Below are 13,283 nucleotides of genomic sequence, written 5' to 3'. Positions count from 1 at the left end.
CTTGGCAATCCCTACTTTATGACTACTGGCTACCTCCATTTTTTATCTTTAGTCCAGTGAACTCTTCGCTAGTGCCCCGTTCCTTTTAGATGCACTAACATGTTCTGATGCTTCATTTTATTTGGGTTTAGCCAGGTATCGCTCTGCATATTCCTTGCTGGCTGGACAATGAAATGAACCCTTGGTCTGAAGGACTGCAAATTCTAGTGAAATGTTATAAGTGTTGGAGTCTTGCAAATGTCACTCGTATTAGTTAACTACTGTGACCAGCTTCTCACAGGTGTTTCCTAACCTACCAGGCCACAGTGCATTAGGAGAGAATAAAAGGAGTTTATTCAAGCACTCAAATTGTAACTGTAATTACAAAAAACATCCTGGTAAAAAGGGGAGCAGGCATCCAGCATACTCTGCCTTTCAATGAAAAGAATATCTTGGGAAAGAAGTGGCACCAACAATGCCCCTCACAACCTCAGATCGCTTCACATACGCCTTCATACAGCTAACCACTAATCTATTGTTTTCCTGAAAACAAAAGCTAAAGTGGTTCTTGTGTCTTAGTTCTCCTTGCATTAAAAAAACACGGACCTGGAAGTGGCTAAGCCCTGTTTTCACCTCCAAGGAGCTTACGTCTGATATCCTTCTGAGGGAGACTAAACATAGTAACCTAGTCCCCTACAAGGATAAAGCTCTCTGATCTAAAGAGGAATTCTTACCCAAACTCTCCAGCACATCCATTGCTACATTAACATGCCAGACTGATGAGTACTTTCCACAGGCAGCTTCAGTACCCTCACACTTCTCATCAGTTTACTCACCAATACATCCTGACCTAATGACACCACCTTCACCAAAGCATTTCCTGCTGCAAATTCTGACCTATACAGAATCACTGTCCTATAGGGTAATCCTATTACAAAACATTCTGTTAAGGAGTTTAACACATGAACTCCATTAGTCAAAAGGGCAAAATCCTATTTTACACTCCAATGTATCCATTTACTCTGTTCCAGTGTGTATTCCTGCCTCATGGCCACGAGTCCTATAGAATTCTAAAACCTCCTGGCGAAAGGTCAAGTTTCTTCCATTGTCTCCTGTTCCTCGGTGCCATCAGAGCGAAAGGTTCCTGCAACTCTAAATCATAAAATTCCCTTTAGGGCCCATTCACCTATGCAGGGACGAATCTACCTCAGATAATCCACTGACCTTTCCATCATGTCTCGAACCAAGCCTGCGTTGACCTCATAGCAAGTGTACCTACACTCTGACAATCATTCCATATGTCTAATTTTTTTCTTTTTTTAGCAAAAACATCTACTTTGTATGCTACTAGATTTAGTTACCATCTGAATGATCCTGAAATATAATAATTCTGTTTGCTTGCAAATAAGTCAACCCTGTATGTTCATATTTGTTTGCATTGCTCAGCAAACGGCTTGCTGCAGTTACACTTCATCCATCACCTTATCATTCAAATAACATCCTCTGCCACATAAAAAATGGAGAGAAGACCAAGGATATCTAAAAGTCAATCCTGACTGAATTGTAGCACTCTGTCCAGTCCTTACAGGAGGCTCTTTCCTCCATTACTTGGGAATGCCATAACATTTGCATCCAACATGGCTATATGTAAAGTTTATCTGCTAGTGAAGGTCTTGGGCATTCAGATCGTAATCTATACTTGACCTCTTTCAGAATTTCCCCATGAAACTAAAAGCCCACATGAGTGGACAGAGGCCATTCTGGGGACAACAGGTGCTTATCTAAAAAGAAGCCGAACGTTGTTTCGCAAATGATCTATTAGTGCATTGCTTGAGGCTTATTCTGCTTAATGAAGTGTCATTCTGTGTCTCAAAATTACCTCTTCTGTCTGAATCGCCTTCAGATTAAATGTATAGTTATAATACTGAATTCTTAGTTTCTTAATCCTTTTTAAAAGAATTTTATTGCATCTTTTCCTCCCATCCAAGGTGCCATCGGCACCATCACGACTCCTCATAATTGTATTCATATTTTCCCGTAAATCGGTCTCATTTACATTTTACTTCTTAGCCATGAGCAAGGAGTCCTCATTGGAATTACTTTTATAGTCTATCTTACTGACTCCATCACTCCAGCCTGCACTCTCGTTAACATTCGACTTTGGTTATTTCCCTTAACCTGTTATACTCCATACCGCTGTGATCTTAAAACAGAACAAATGCTCTCTGACCTCTTCCTGCAGCCAAAATTTGTGGTTAACAAATGGTTAATCTGGTTGGATATTGAACTTACTCTTGATCACTAGATCAATACGATGATCTCTTTGGCAACTTCCTACCCGGATTATGGTAACAACCTTTTACCTGGGATTCTCAAAGGCTTACCTACCCAGACTTCACACTTTTCAAAACGCAGTCGAAAGTCTCTTTGGCTCTATTCTCAAGTTCTCTTCTGTGAAGGCTTTAAGGGAACAGTATTGGCTTCCCATTATAAAGCACATTTAATTGAAAGCTCTCCATTTCACTTGCAGAACTCTGACACACTGGTGACCACACTATCACACACTCTTATATGGTCACCCCTTTCCTCCCTGCAAGATCCTGTATTACTACGCCCTCCCAAATAGAAAATGCCACACTCCCACACAGAGGCACACACATGGCGAAGCAATAAAAACACCTGGAAAGGGATTTCACTCTCATTAAATGAGGCACATCAAAAGACAGTTTTCAAAATAAAGCATGGGATTTTATCTCTAATAAAAAGGCTGTCCCAGATGTTAAATGAAAACAATATACAAATGTATATAGAAATATATGTGCAAGCAATAATAACACACTTATAAGTAAGCAAATGCAACTGTTAAATGCACAGAATAAAATACATGGAATAAAATACAAGCAGATAATACTGGCCGTCCACTGCAAAAAATAAACACTGTTAAATGCAAATAACCAGACACACGGAATCAAAAGGAGAGCATATAATGATGTAGTCACTAAATACATCAGATGATTATAACCACTGTAGACTTGAATGTGCACACAGACACTCGCACATCACAATGCCAATAATCAAAAAGAATACATCCCCGAAAGAAGCCGGCCAGGCCACTGTATTTTGACTCTGAGACAGAGCTGTACATTCCGCGCATTTCTCTGGGAACAACAATCTCTGCTCTGAAAGGTACCAAGCGCGCATCCCACACATTATCTTAGTGAAGCATACCAAAGTCTCTAAAAGTACAGAAAACAATCTTGAACGTGGATAGCCTAATCAACTTTAGTGATTTGGGGGCCTGCATGTGTGCGCAAAGCATCAAGCTAGACAGTCCGAATTCAAGATGGCATGTCAAATCCAATAGTTAGAACTTCATAATGCTGCCCAATGTACGTGTTGTACATTGGACATTTGTGCACCACTGCCTATAAATGCACATCCCACATGTTCTCCTGACAAGAATGTAAAAAGCAAAAACTGCCACTTTGAAGCTACAGGGAGACACAAAAATCTTCAAGTAAAAAAAAATGTACATGCAGGAAAAATGATGATGTACATTCAAGCTAGAATTAATCAAAGCACCTAAAATCAATGAAAAGAATGGTAGTCAAAGGTCATCACATGGTCCCAATACATGGGAGTGCCTCTGGCACTACAGATCCCTACGCTCAGCCAATATCGAACTGGCCCAGGTTTCCTCAGTGTCTTGCTTTGGACATTGAGGACGATCTTTTAGATATCTGGCACTGAAGTTGTGTAATTCACTCCCAGTACAGTTCTTATTAGCCCATTGGAAGCTATTTTCCGTAAACCTCTTACTACTTGGCTTTACTAACTGGCAATGCTGGACTGATATAGGCTGAAATCAGGTTCTCCTGCCTTGCTGGTGAACCCTATTTGGATAGTCATGTGTTGTAATGTTTTATGTTAGTTCTGATGTATTACATGTGCTCTGCTTGTTAAATTCAGCAGGGCTGAGGGTTGCCATGGGAGCGTTGGTGTTCGATGAATGTCCATTTAAAGAAGCTGGCAGGGAGAGGAGTCACGTTCAACCTACTTGTGAATTAAAGTGTAATTCCAACATTACTCTTTTGGTGTCACTTCACAACATCATGCAATCTATATAATAGATAAACAGAAATAAATATAAATGCTCTCAAACTTCTTCTCAATAGCATCATTAATGCTCACCACAATATTTACCTTTTGCTTGATTCACCTAGCTCTCAATCTTTGCATTTGTATGTTTTCTACTTACATTTCTGCCTTCAAACACCATTAACCTTTACCTGTGCTGACTCTCAAAACTGGCATTGAGTGAAATAATAATCTCACAATTGGCCGAATCTTCTAAAATGTCTGCTCTATAATGAGAAAAGTACTTTTCTCATTGGAAAAAGTATTTTTTTCCCCATTCTATCAATTTGGCGGATGAACGAGTCACACGTTGTGCCTTCTGAGTTCCTTGTCTGCAAATTGTTCTCCCTCCCTAGAGCAACTCTCAAAAGCATGAGCCAGTAGCACTTCTGAAATGTATAGGACGCTCCCCCCTTCTGGCATACCGTGGCTGGTGTTTGTTTTGCTTACATATTAAATTATGAATAATACCCCAAAGTACTAATTGTACAATTTACTGTTCATGGAAAACAACTTAAATCTATAGTATTTTCTGGTAAAACATGTGTTATTCCCTGTATCTATCATGAACAAGCATTTGCAATACAATAGGTCTCACATTTTCAAAACTTTCACCTATTGGTATTGTAAATGACAATGCCTTTTATTATTTCAGGTTTTTTTAAATACATAAAAGGCATTGCCATTCACAATGCCAATACCTCAAAATCTCGGAAATGCGAGTCCTATTGCATTGCAAATCCTTGTTATTGTTGCCTGAAAGCTGCTGGACACACAAGGAACTAAGCAGCAGCAGTTACATTTAAACCCATAATCTATTTGTGAACAGTGTCTCCACCCTCATGGAGCCCAGAGCCAGGAGTGGCCCTAAAGCCAGCCCTGTCTGCTGTGTTTGGTGACAGCCGGTTGAAGCTCGTTGCTAGAGGGTGTGTATTCACCCTGTCATCGGCGACTTGAGCATGTGATGTGCAGACAAGGCCCTGATGTTCGGGTCCGATTTAGAAACCTTTGTTGGGCGTACCTTCAGTCACTCGCACTGTTATCATTCGGACCGCAGTCGTCTGAGGCAGTGGCGGACACTGGGTTTGTGTGGCATGTGATGTGTTGTATCTTTGGGTGGTGCTCGGTAGGGGGCAGTCGGCCAGTGAGACAGTCCAGCAGTGTAGTCTGTGAGTCCCCACACCGCCACTTGTTCTGCCCTCAGGTTGTGGTAGCTGGGGTGCCCCTCATTCCTATAGCTGCCAAGGTTTCAGATTGCTTATGTGTGACAGTCTCGTAATTTCAGTGAAATTATGAGTGACATTCAACGACTGAGTGACACTTTTTCGCAAGCAAAATCAAGAAATGAAGTAGAGGCAAACATAATTATTAGATGGCAAGATTAAGAAAATGTTAAATATACACAGGAACTAGATCACTGACATCCTTGATTACATTAAACGCACCATAATGCAGCCAGGCTAGGTAGAATGGCGACACTGCTGCAGCAGGCACTTTAGGAGTGTCATAAGGTGCAGACGATCCGTCACAGTTCTCCCTTCCTCAACTGGGACAGTATGTCTGGTTGACCAGCAGCGCTGGACCTTTCATTAGTGCAAGTGAGCTTGAGTGGAAGAATTACTCTGCGCCCAGCCTGACATGTGACAGATATAATATGGTGTTAAAAACACCAATCGGTCAGTGAACTCAAGGTGCTGGGTTGACTGGGAGAGTAACGTTTCATCACATGACTCTCCCCGGTTGCAGTAAACAACGTCCAACGCCCCGCCGGAGCTGCTAGCTCTGACCACTACCATTACTCAGCCAGACCAGCAGCGTCTGGGCAGTCAGCATATGGTTTGCACTAACGTAACACGTGATGAGAGCGTCAAAGAGACCGCTGGTAAGACCTAAAGAGAAGGGAATGAACGTGGGGGAGCTGCAGGACCCACAACGAGCTACCTGTTTTCAAGCTGAAAGTAAAGCCAGTGTGCTAACAGTCTACGGAATTCACCTTGACTTTGTCATATTTACGTGATGACATTAATTGTTACATGATTTGCTGGCATCTTTTTATGACAGGGTGATATAAACTTGCAGCCTGGGAGCTCTGGCTTCATGAGCATGCAATGTTTTAAAGCAACTCATAAATTACTAGGTATTTGTCCTAGTTTATAAAGTGTGGGGAAATCAATATATCGCCTAATCTGGGGAGCGGCGGGCGGGGGCCAGGGCTTGAATAAATTGCCTTCTGTTATCTTACTCGTTAAGTGTGCCTGTGTGTGGGGAGTTCTTTCTTTTGTTATATACATGAAGGAGCCTCGCGATTAAGTGCGACTGTGAAGGGTGAGTTCATTTGTTAGATGCATGAGAAATCCTAGTGTCTAAGACTGCCTGTGTGTGGTGAGTTCTCGTGTTAGCTACATGACGGACCCTCGCAGTGAAGTGTGCCTGAGTGTGGCAGCCCCAGCCTGTTTTTTCAAGTGTTGGGGCAGACCGCACTGCCCGCTTATTATTACGACTTCCTCGCTTCCCACATCAGCTCAGTAAGGAGCTGGCGAGGACAGACCAGGCTTGTCCCCAGAACACAAAACCCGTGAAGAATCTTGCTTTTTTAAGTGGAAACTTTCACTCCCTCTTCCCCGCTCCCAGTAGAAAACAGACACCCAGAAGGATCTGCTTTATTTAATGCCTCTTAGATGCAATAACAAGGAAGATAACCACATAATATCATGTGTAATAAACAGCACAAATGCTGACTGTCAAGAGGTATATCACAGCTTTACTTTTAGTTCTGGCGGCCTCTGCAACAGTGACAGTCAGTTACTCATGACTATGTGATGACCCGTCTTCTGCTTGGGCTCTCCCTCGTCCGGGCAGGAGCGGCTCAAAAATGTATTTTGCAGCGTGAATCTTTCTGGATTCACTATGCTGTGCATTATTCCGCGATCTGGTGGTTGGGTCCGGATTCGTAGTCTTTCTTTCGTTTTTTTTTTTTTTTTTGTAGCCCAGGTGGGCGTCGACGTCCCACCATTTGGTGTACCTCTCGTGACGTCGTCGTGCTTCCTGCGGAAGTCCCACCTTGGTGTGCCATCTTCAGATTCTTTTTTCCGCCGTTGAGTCTGGATCGTCATCGAGAAGCTCCAGAGTTTTAATGAAGGAAGAAGAAAAATACACGAGTTTCATCGAAGGAGGATTTATAGAAGACTACAGAGAGGAAGAGCATACAGCCGGGACGACGAAGGAGGAGATCCTCAATCTTCGACGCCCATCGGAAAATGCGCACTCAGACTCTGAGCGCAATGGACAAGACACCCTTTAAATTCTGCCGTAACTGCCACCACAAATATGCGCAGAAGGACCAACATCCGGTCTGCAACCTTTGCCTGCCGATCGACCAGGAGAGCAAGGACTGCAACGCCTGTTCCGCCTTCACGCCGAAGACACTCCGGGTGAGAGAAAGGCAGAGGAGAGCCAACTTCAACATGGAAGGCAAGGGTAAGGCCCTGTCGCTGTACGAACTGGGCCTCTCCACCGACGATGAAGACAACATCGCCGAGGGACCTGATGTCTTCACGGTCGCAGAGACCGATAAGAAAACGCCTGACAAGGTAGGAGACACGTCGAGTACGAAACCCTCGAAAGGGCCCTGAAAATCTGAGAGTGACTCTCGAAAAACAGAGTCAAAGTCCTCGAAAGGAACACCGGCGCCGAAAATTTCGACGACCGCGAGTGGATCCAAGGACGAAAGGCCCAGCGGATCCTTCGAGAAGGACTCCCAGGTGCCGAAGGCCGCCAAGAAACAGAGTTCGTCGAAGCAGGCCCACGAGGTGGGGCGTTCGGCGACAAAGGACAAGGCCGCGTCGACGCAAGCTCCGTCGAAAAGACTAGCGCTCGACGCCGAACATGCCTCCGAAATGGAGAAGAAAAAAAGAAGGCTCGAAGCGGAGATGGAGAGCATCCTTCAGAGGAAGAAGGAGTTCGATGAGAAAATGAAAAAATTCAAAATCCCAACGAAACCGTCGACTGATGTGGTCGAGATCGAAGAACAGGAAGAGTTTGACGCCGAAGAGCAGTCGAGAGATCCTGAAGAAGAGGAAGAAGACCCCTACTACGAGGGAGAAGATGAGGAAGAGGAGCAGCAGTCGATCTACGCCGTCGACGAGACACGAGCTGGAATGGCAGGACATCGACGCCGAAAATCCAGAAGAGCCCGTGGAGACCTATCCTTCGAGGCCTTCGCCGCCAGACGACATTGGGGCATACAACATGGTCATCAAGAGCGCTGCAGCAGCTTTTGGCGTGAAATTGGACGAGGAGAAGCCGAAAGCAGATTTTCTACTCGAAACACTGCTCCCCATCCAGACTAGGAGCCAGTTCCTCCCCATGCTCCAAAGCGTAATGAACCAAGGGAAGGAGGCGTTCAAGGACCCAGGAACTTGCAGATCCATCACTCCCAGAACAGAGAAGAAATACAAGCACTCCTCACAGGACCCGCCATATATCAAAGGATCAGTCACAGCTGACTCCATCATTGCGTCCACGGCCAGGAAAAGGGCCAATGTACCGGCAACCTCAGGGCCGCCTCCCGACAAGGAGAGCAGAAGGATGGACCTCACCGGGAGAAAGATTGAGAGAAATGCGGCAATGCACTGGCGCATGGCGAACTCCAATGCCCTACTGAACAGGCACCAGTACCAGCACTGGGACGAGATGGAAGATCTAATCAAACATCTCCCTGAGCAATACCAGCAGAGAGCTTCCCATCTGGTGGAGGAAGGGAAGAATATTGCAAACTCATGCATTAAGATAGCATTGGACGGGGCAGAGACATCGAGCAGGCTGATCGCTATAGGAATCACTGAAAGGAGGCAGGCCTGGCTCAGAATTTCAGGATTCAAGCAAGAGGGCCAGAACAACATACTGAACACCCCTTTCAACGGTGAGACACTGTTCGGTGCTCCGGTGGACGAAAAACTCACCCAACTGAAGAAAGAAAATGAGACGGCAAGGTCCATGGGGGCCCTGCAATTCAGAGGGATGAGAAAAGGCACCCCAGCTCGGAGACCCTACGGAAGGGGAGGAAACCAGTCGGGAACGTCACACCAGACATTCCAGCAAGGACAGCAGGGTGAAAGTCACGGCCAGCAGGGACAGCAGAAGCAAAACTGGCAGTACCAGCCTCCAGGCCAGTCCATTCGCAGTAGGGGAAACGGACGTGGCCAGAGAAGAAGAGGGGGAGACCAACCCTCATCAAAGTGACTTCGCACGGAAGAAAATGCTCACCCTCAGTATACCCCGAGGGGTGAAGCACAAAGTAAGCACAGTAAGGGGGGTACACAAACCAAACGCCTACGAGCATGCAACATCAGTAGGCGGAAGACTGGGACTTTACCTTCAACAATGGCAAAAAATAACCTCAGACAAATGGATACTCAACGTCATACAGTACGGATACTGCATTGTGTTGGAAAAAAGACCTCCAAACAAGAAACCAAAGAGAAGACAACGCTCTGGTCAAGAGCTTGCTCAACTCAGAGAAGAGACGCTACAACTACTCCAAAAGGAGGCCATAGAACCAGTGCCATGCAGAGAAAGGAACAAGGTAGTTTATTCAAACTACTTCCTGGTCCCAAAGGTGGACGAAACACTAAGACCCATCCTGGATCTACGATTCCTAAACCAATTCATAAAGACGCAAACATTCAAAATGACATCGCTACAAGAAGTGCTACCTCAAATACGAGGCGGAGACTTCATGTCCACCGTGGATCTCAAAGATGCCTACCTGCACATCCCGATGAACAAGCGCCACAAAAACCTGTTAAGGTTCAACATCAACCAGGATCATTACCAATTCACAACCCTGGCATTCGGTCTAAAGTCCGCCCCAAGGGTTTTCACAAAATGCCTTGCAGCAGTAGCAGCGTACCTACGGAGGGAAGGGATTCATGTGTATCCTTACCTAGACGACTGGCTAATCAAAGCAAGTACTCGCGACAAGTGCGAGGAACACGCAGAGCGGGTGACAAGAACACTAACAAACCTGGGGTTCTCGATACACTGGGGGAAGTCATCAATGGAACCAGAACAGGTGAAGATCTTCCTGGGGGCGCAGATCAACACCATAGACAAAACGGTCATGCCCAGCGACAGGAGAACAATAGCCCTGCTGAAGGAGACGCGTCTCTACCAGAAGGGGCGAGCTCTGACAGTGAGAACAGCGAGCAAGATCATGGGTATGATGGCGTCATGCATTCACCTAGTCCCCAATGTACGCCTACACATGAGACCATTCCAAGAATGGCTGCAACAGCAATGGTCACAAGCAAACGGAAGTTGGGAGGATCTAGTGGTGGTAACGCACGCTGTGCAAGAAGAGATAACATGGTGGAACAGGGACAACATAACTATAGGGAAGCCCTTGACACCTCCAAGCCCAACTGTGACCATCACCACAGACGCATCCCAGATAGGATGGGGAGCACACATGAGCAAGCTCAGAGTGAGGGGTCTGTGGACTCCAGCGGATGCGGTCAAACACATCAACTACCTGGAATTGAAAACCGTACTGCTAGCCCTGAAGGCCTTCCAGAGGAAGCTGTACAATCAGAAAGTGTTGATACAAACTGACAACACCACAGCAATGTTCTACATCAACAAGCAGGGAGGAACACAATCGTTTCCCCTATCCAACCTGGCCCAGGAGATCTGGAAATGGGCCATCCCACTCAAAATAGACCTGCTGGCCATACACCTACCAGGAAAGGACAATGTGGAAGCAGGCTGGCTCAGCAGGCAGACTTCAGCATCCCACGAGTGGGAGCTCAATGGGCAGGAAACGCAAAAACTATTCAGAAGGTGGGGAACACCGACCATGGATCTATTTGCAACACACCAGAATGCAAAATGCCAAAACTTCGCATCCAGACAACCAGAAAAACAATCCCAGGGGAATGCCCTATGGATAAGCTGGTCAAAAACATTTGCCTACGCTTTTCCACCAATGCCACTGATACACAGGGTACTCAACAAATGCAGGACCAGCAACATGACGCTGATCCTAGTGGCACCACCGTGGGCAAGACAGACATGGTACTCGCAAATAGTGGAAATGGCGCAGGGGCCCCCACACAAATTCGCAAGAATAAAAGACTTGCTCACCATGCAGAACGGAGAGGTTCTACACCCAGAGCCAGAGAGCCTCAGCCTAGCGGCTTGGCTCCTGAGGACTTGGAGTTCGCACACCTTAAGCTACCTCAAAGCACTATGCGAGTGCTTCGGGAGGCAAGGAGGCCAACAACACGGAAATGCTATGGGGATAAATGGAAAAGGTTTACAATATGGTGCAGCAGAAAGAAGATGCAAAATAAAATGACCAATGAATCAACGGTGCTTAGATACCTCACACACCTACTAAAGGCTAATCTATGCTCGTCGTCGCTAAGAGTCCACCTAGCGGCGATCGTAGCTTACACACGAGGTGAGACGGGGGGGAAGTTTCTTTAACTCTCGGGTAGTAAAGAGATTCCTCGAAGGGGCACAAAGATTAGCGCCACCTAAAAGAATGCCGCCACCAGCATGGAACCTCAACGTAGTCCTTACAGAACTTATGAAGGCGCCCTTTGAGCCCATACACAAGGCCTCTCTACAAATGCTGACAATGAAAACAGCCTTTCTGGTGGCAATAACCTCGCTACGCAGAGTAAGCGAACTGCAAGCGCTAACACTACAGGAGCCCTACATCCAAATACACAAGGACAGAGTCGTCATGAGGACGGACCCACACTTCATGCCAAAGGTGGTGTCCTCATTCCATATGAACCAGACAATTCAAATACCAAGTTTCTTTCAAAACCCAACAGGTGCTGAAAGGGCACTACACACTCTAGACGCTAGAAGGGCGGTGATGCACTACATCGAAAGAACAAAGGAGCACAGGAAAACAAAGCAGTTTTTTGTGTCATTCGCAACCAGCTTCCTGGGTAGACCAGTGACTAAGGGCACCATCGCAAGATGGATCGCACTAACGATGCAATTCTGCCACAATCAGGCAGGACAAGAACTATTGGAGGGGGCACAAGCACACTCCACAGGGAAAAAAGGGGCAACAATTGCCTTTCTGGCAAACATGCCCATTCAAGACATATGCCTGGCGGCAACTTGGGCTTCAGTGCACACGTTCACTAAGCACTACTGCGTGGACATACAGATGAACAAAGAAGCACAAGTAGGACAAAAGGTACTTCAACATATATTCAACGACCAACACTCATCTTCCACCCAGCCGCCACAAAGATAACAAACCGCTACAAAATCTATGCACAGCATAGTGAATCCAGAAAGAGTCACGCTGCAAAACGAATAGTTTCTTACCTGTCGGTGTAGTTTTGCAGCTTGAAGATCTTTCTGGATTCACTTGTGAACCCACCCACCTCCGCCAGAAAGATGAGGCAGGAGAAGAAGGTGGAAGGACAAACCATAAAAAGAACAAGGAGATACTGAGAGAAATATTGAAATGAAAATTACTAGAACGCCTAGGGTTAAAAAAAAAAAATAATACAGAGAAAGAGGGAAAAAAGAACCCGAAGATGGCACACCAAGGTGGGACTTCCGCAGGAAGCACGACGACGTCACGAGAGGTACACCAAATGGTGGGACGTCGACGCCCACCTGGGCTACAAGAAAACAAAAAAAAACAAGAGACTACGAATCCGGACCCAACCACCAGATCGCGGAATAATGCACAGCATAGTGAATCCAGAAAGATCTTCAAGCTGCAAAACTACACCGACAGGTAAACTATTCGTTCTCTGGCTGCCAGCGTTACACATATTAACCCACACAGCGCGGGCGGCCTGGCTAGTGGGAGCAGCAGTGCTGAGGCCGCAGCGTCAGGATTGCGGGTAGCCTTCCTCCCTGTCTTGTGGCAACAGGATGTCACGTGATGCCCCCCCCCCCCCCCCCCCCTCTCTCCCCTCCCGGTGCCATGGCCACCTTGTGTCCCACAACCTGACCGCCCCGGCTGTCTCAGTAGTACCTATTGGGTACTCCACAGCCATGACGTCCGGCAGTCTGACACTGATGATTCCTCCCTGAAATGCAATTCGGGCAGCGGGCGGCAGAGTCTACCATATAGGCGCACTTTTTATTCTAGACCCAGGTGCTATTTTAAATAAAAATTGCCA

The 13,283-nt window shown here is 46.2% G+C and overlaps 1 protein-coding gene across 2 annotated transcripts in view; it reads left to right on the top strand.

Annotated features, from left to right (window-relative positions):
• Window positions 1–13,283, top strand: part of RPRD2 (regulation of nuclear pre-mRNA domain containing 2) — a 338,434-nt gene that overhangs the window by 144,079 nt on the left and 181,072 nt on the right. The window lies entirely within an intron of this gene.

The sequence above is a fragment of the Triturus cristatus genome, chromosome 12, assembly GCF_964204655.1.
Source record: "Triturus cristatus chromosome 12, aTriCri1.1, whole genome shotgun sequence".
Taxonomy (NCBI): Eukaryota; Metazoa; Chordata; class Amphibia; order Caudata; family Salamandridae; genus Triturus; species Triturus cristatus.
The sequence above is the reverse complement of the archived record's forward strand: the minus strand, read 5'-3'. Positions and strand labels throughout refer to the sequence as shown.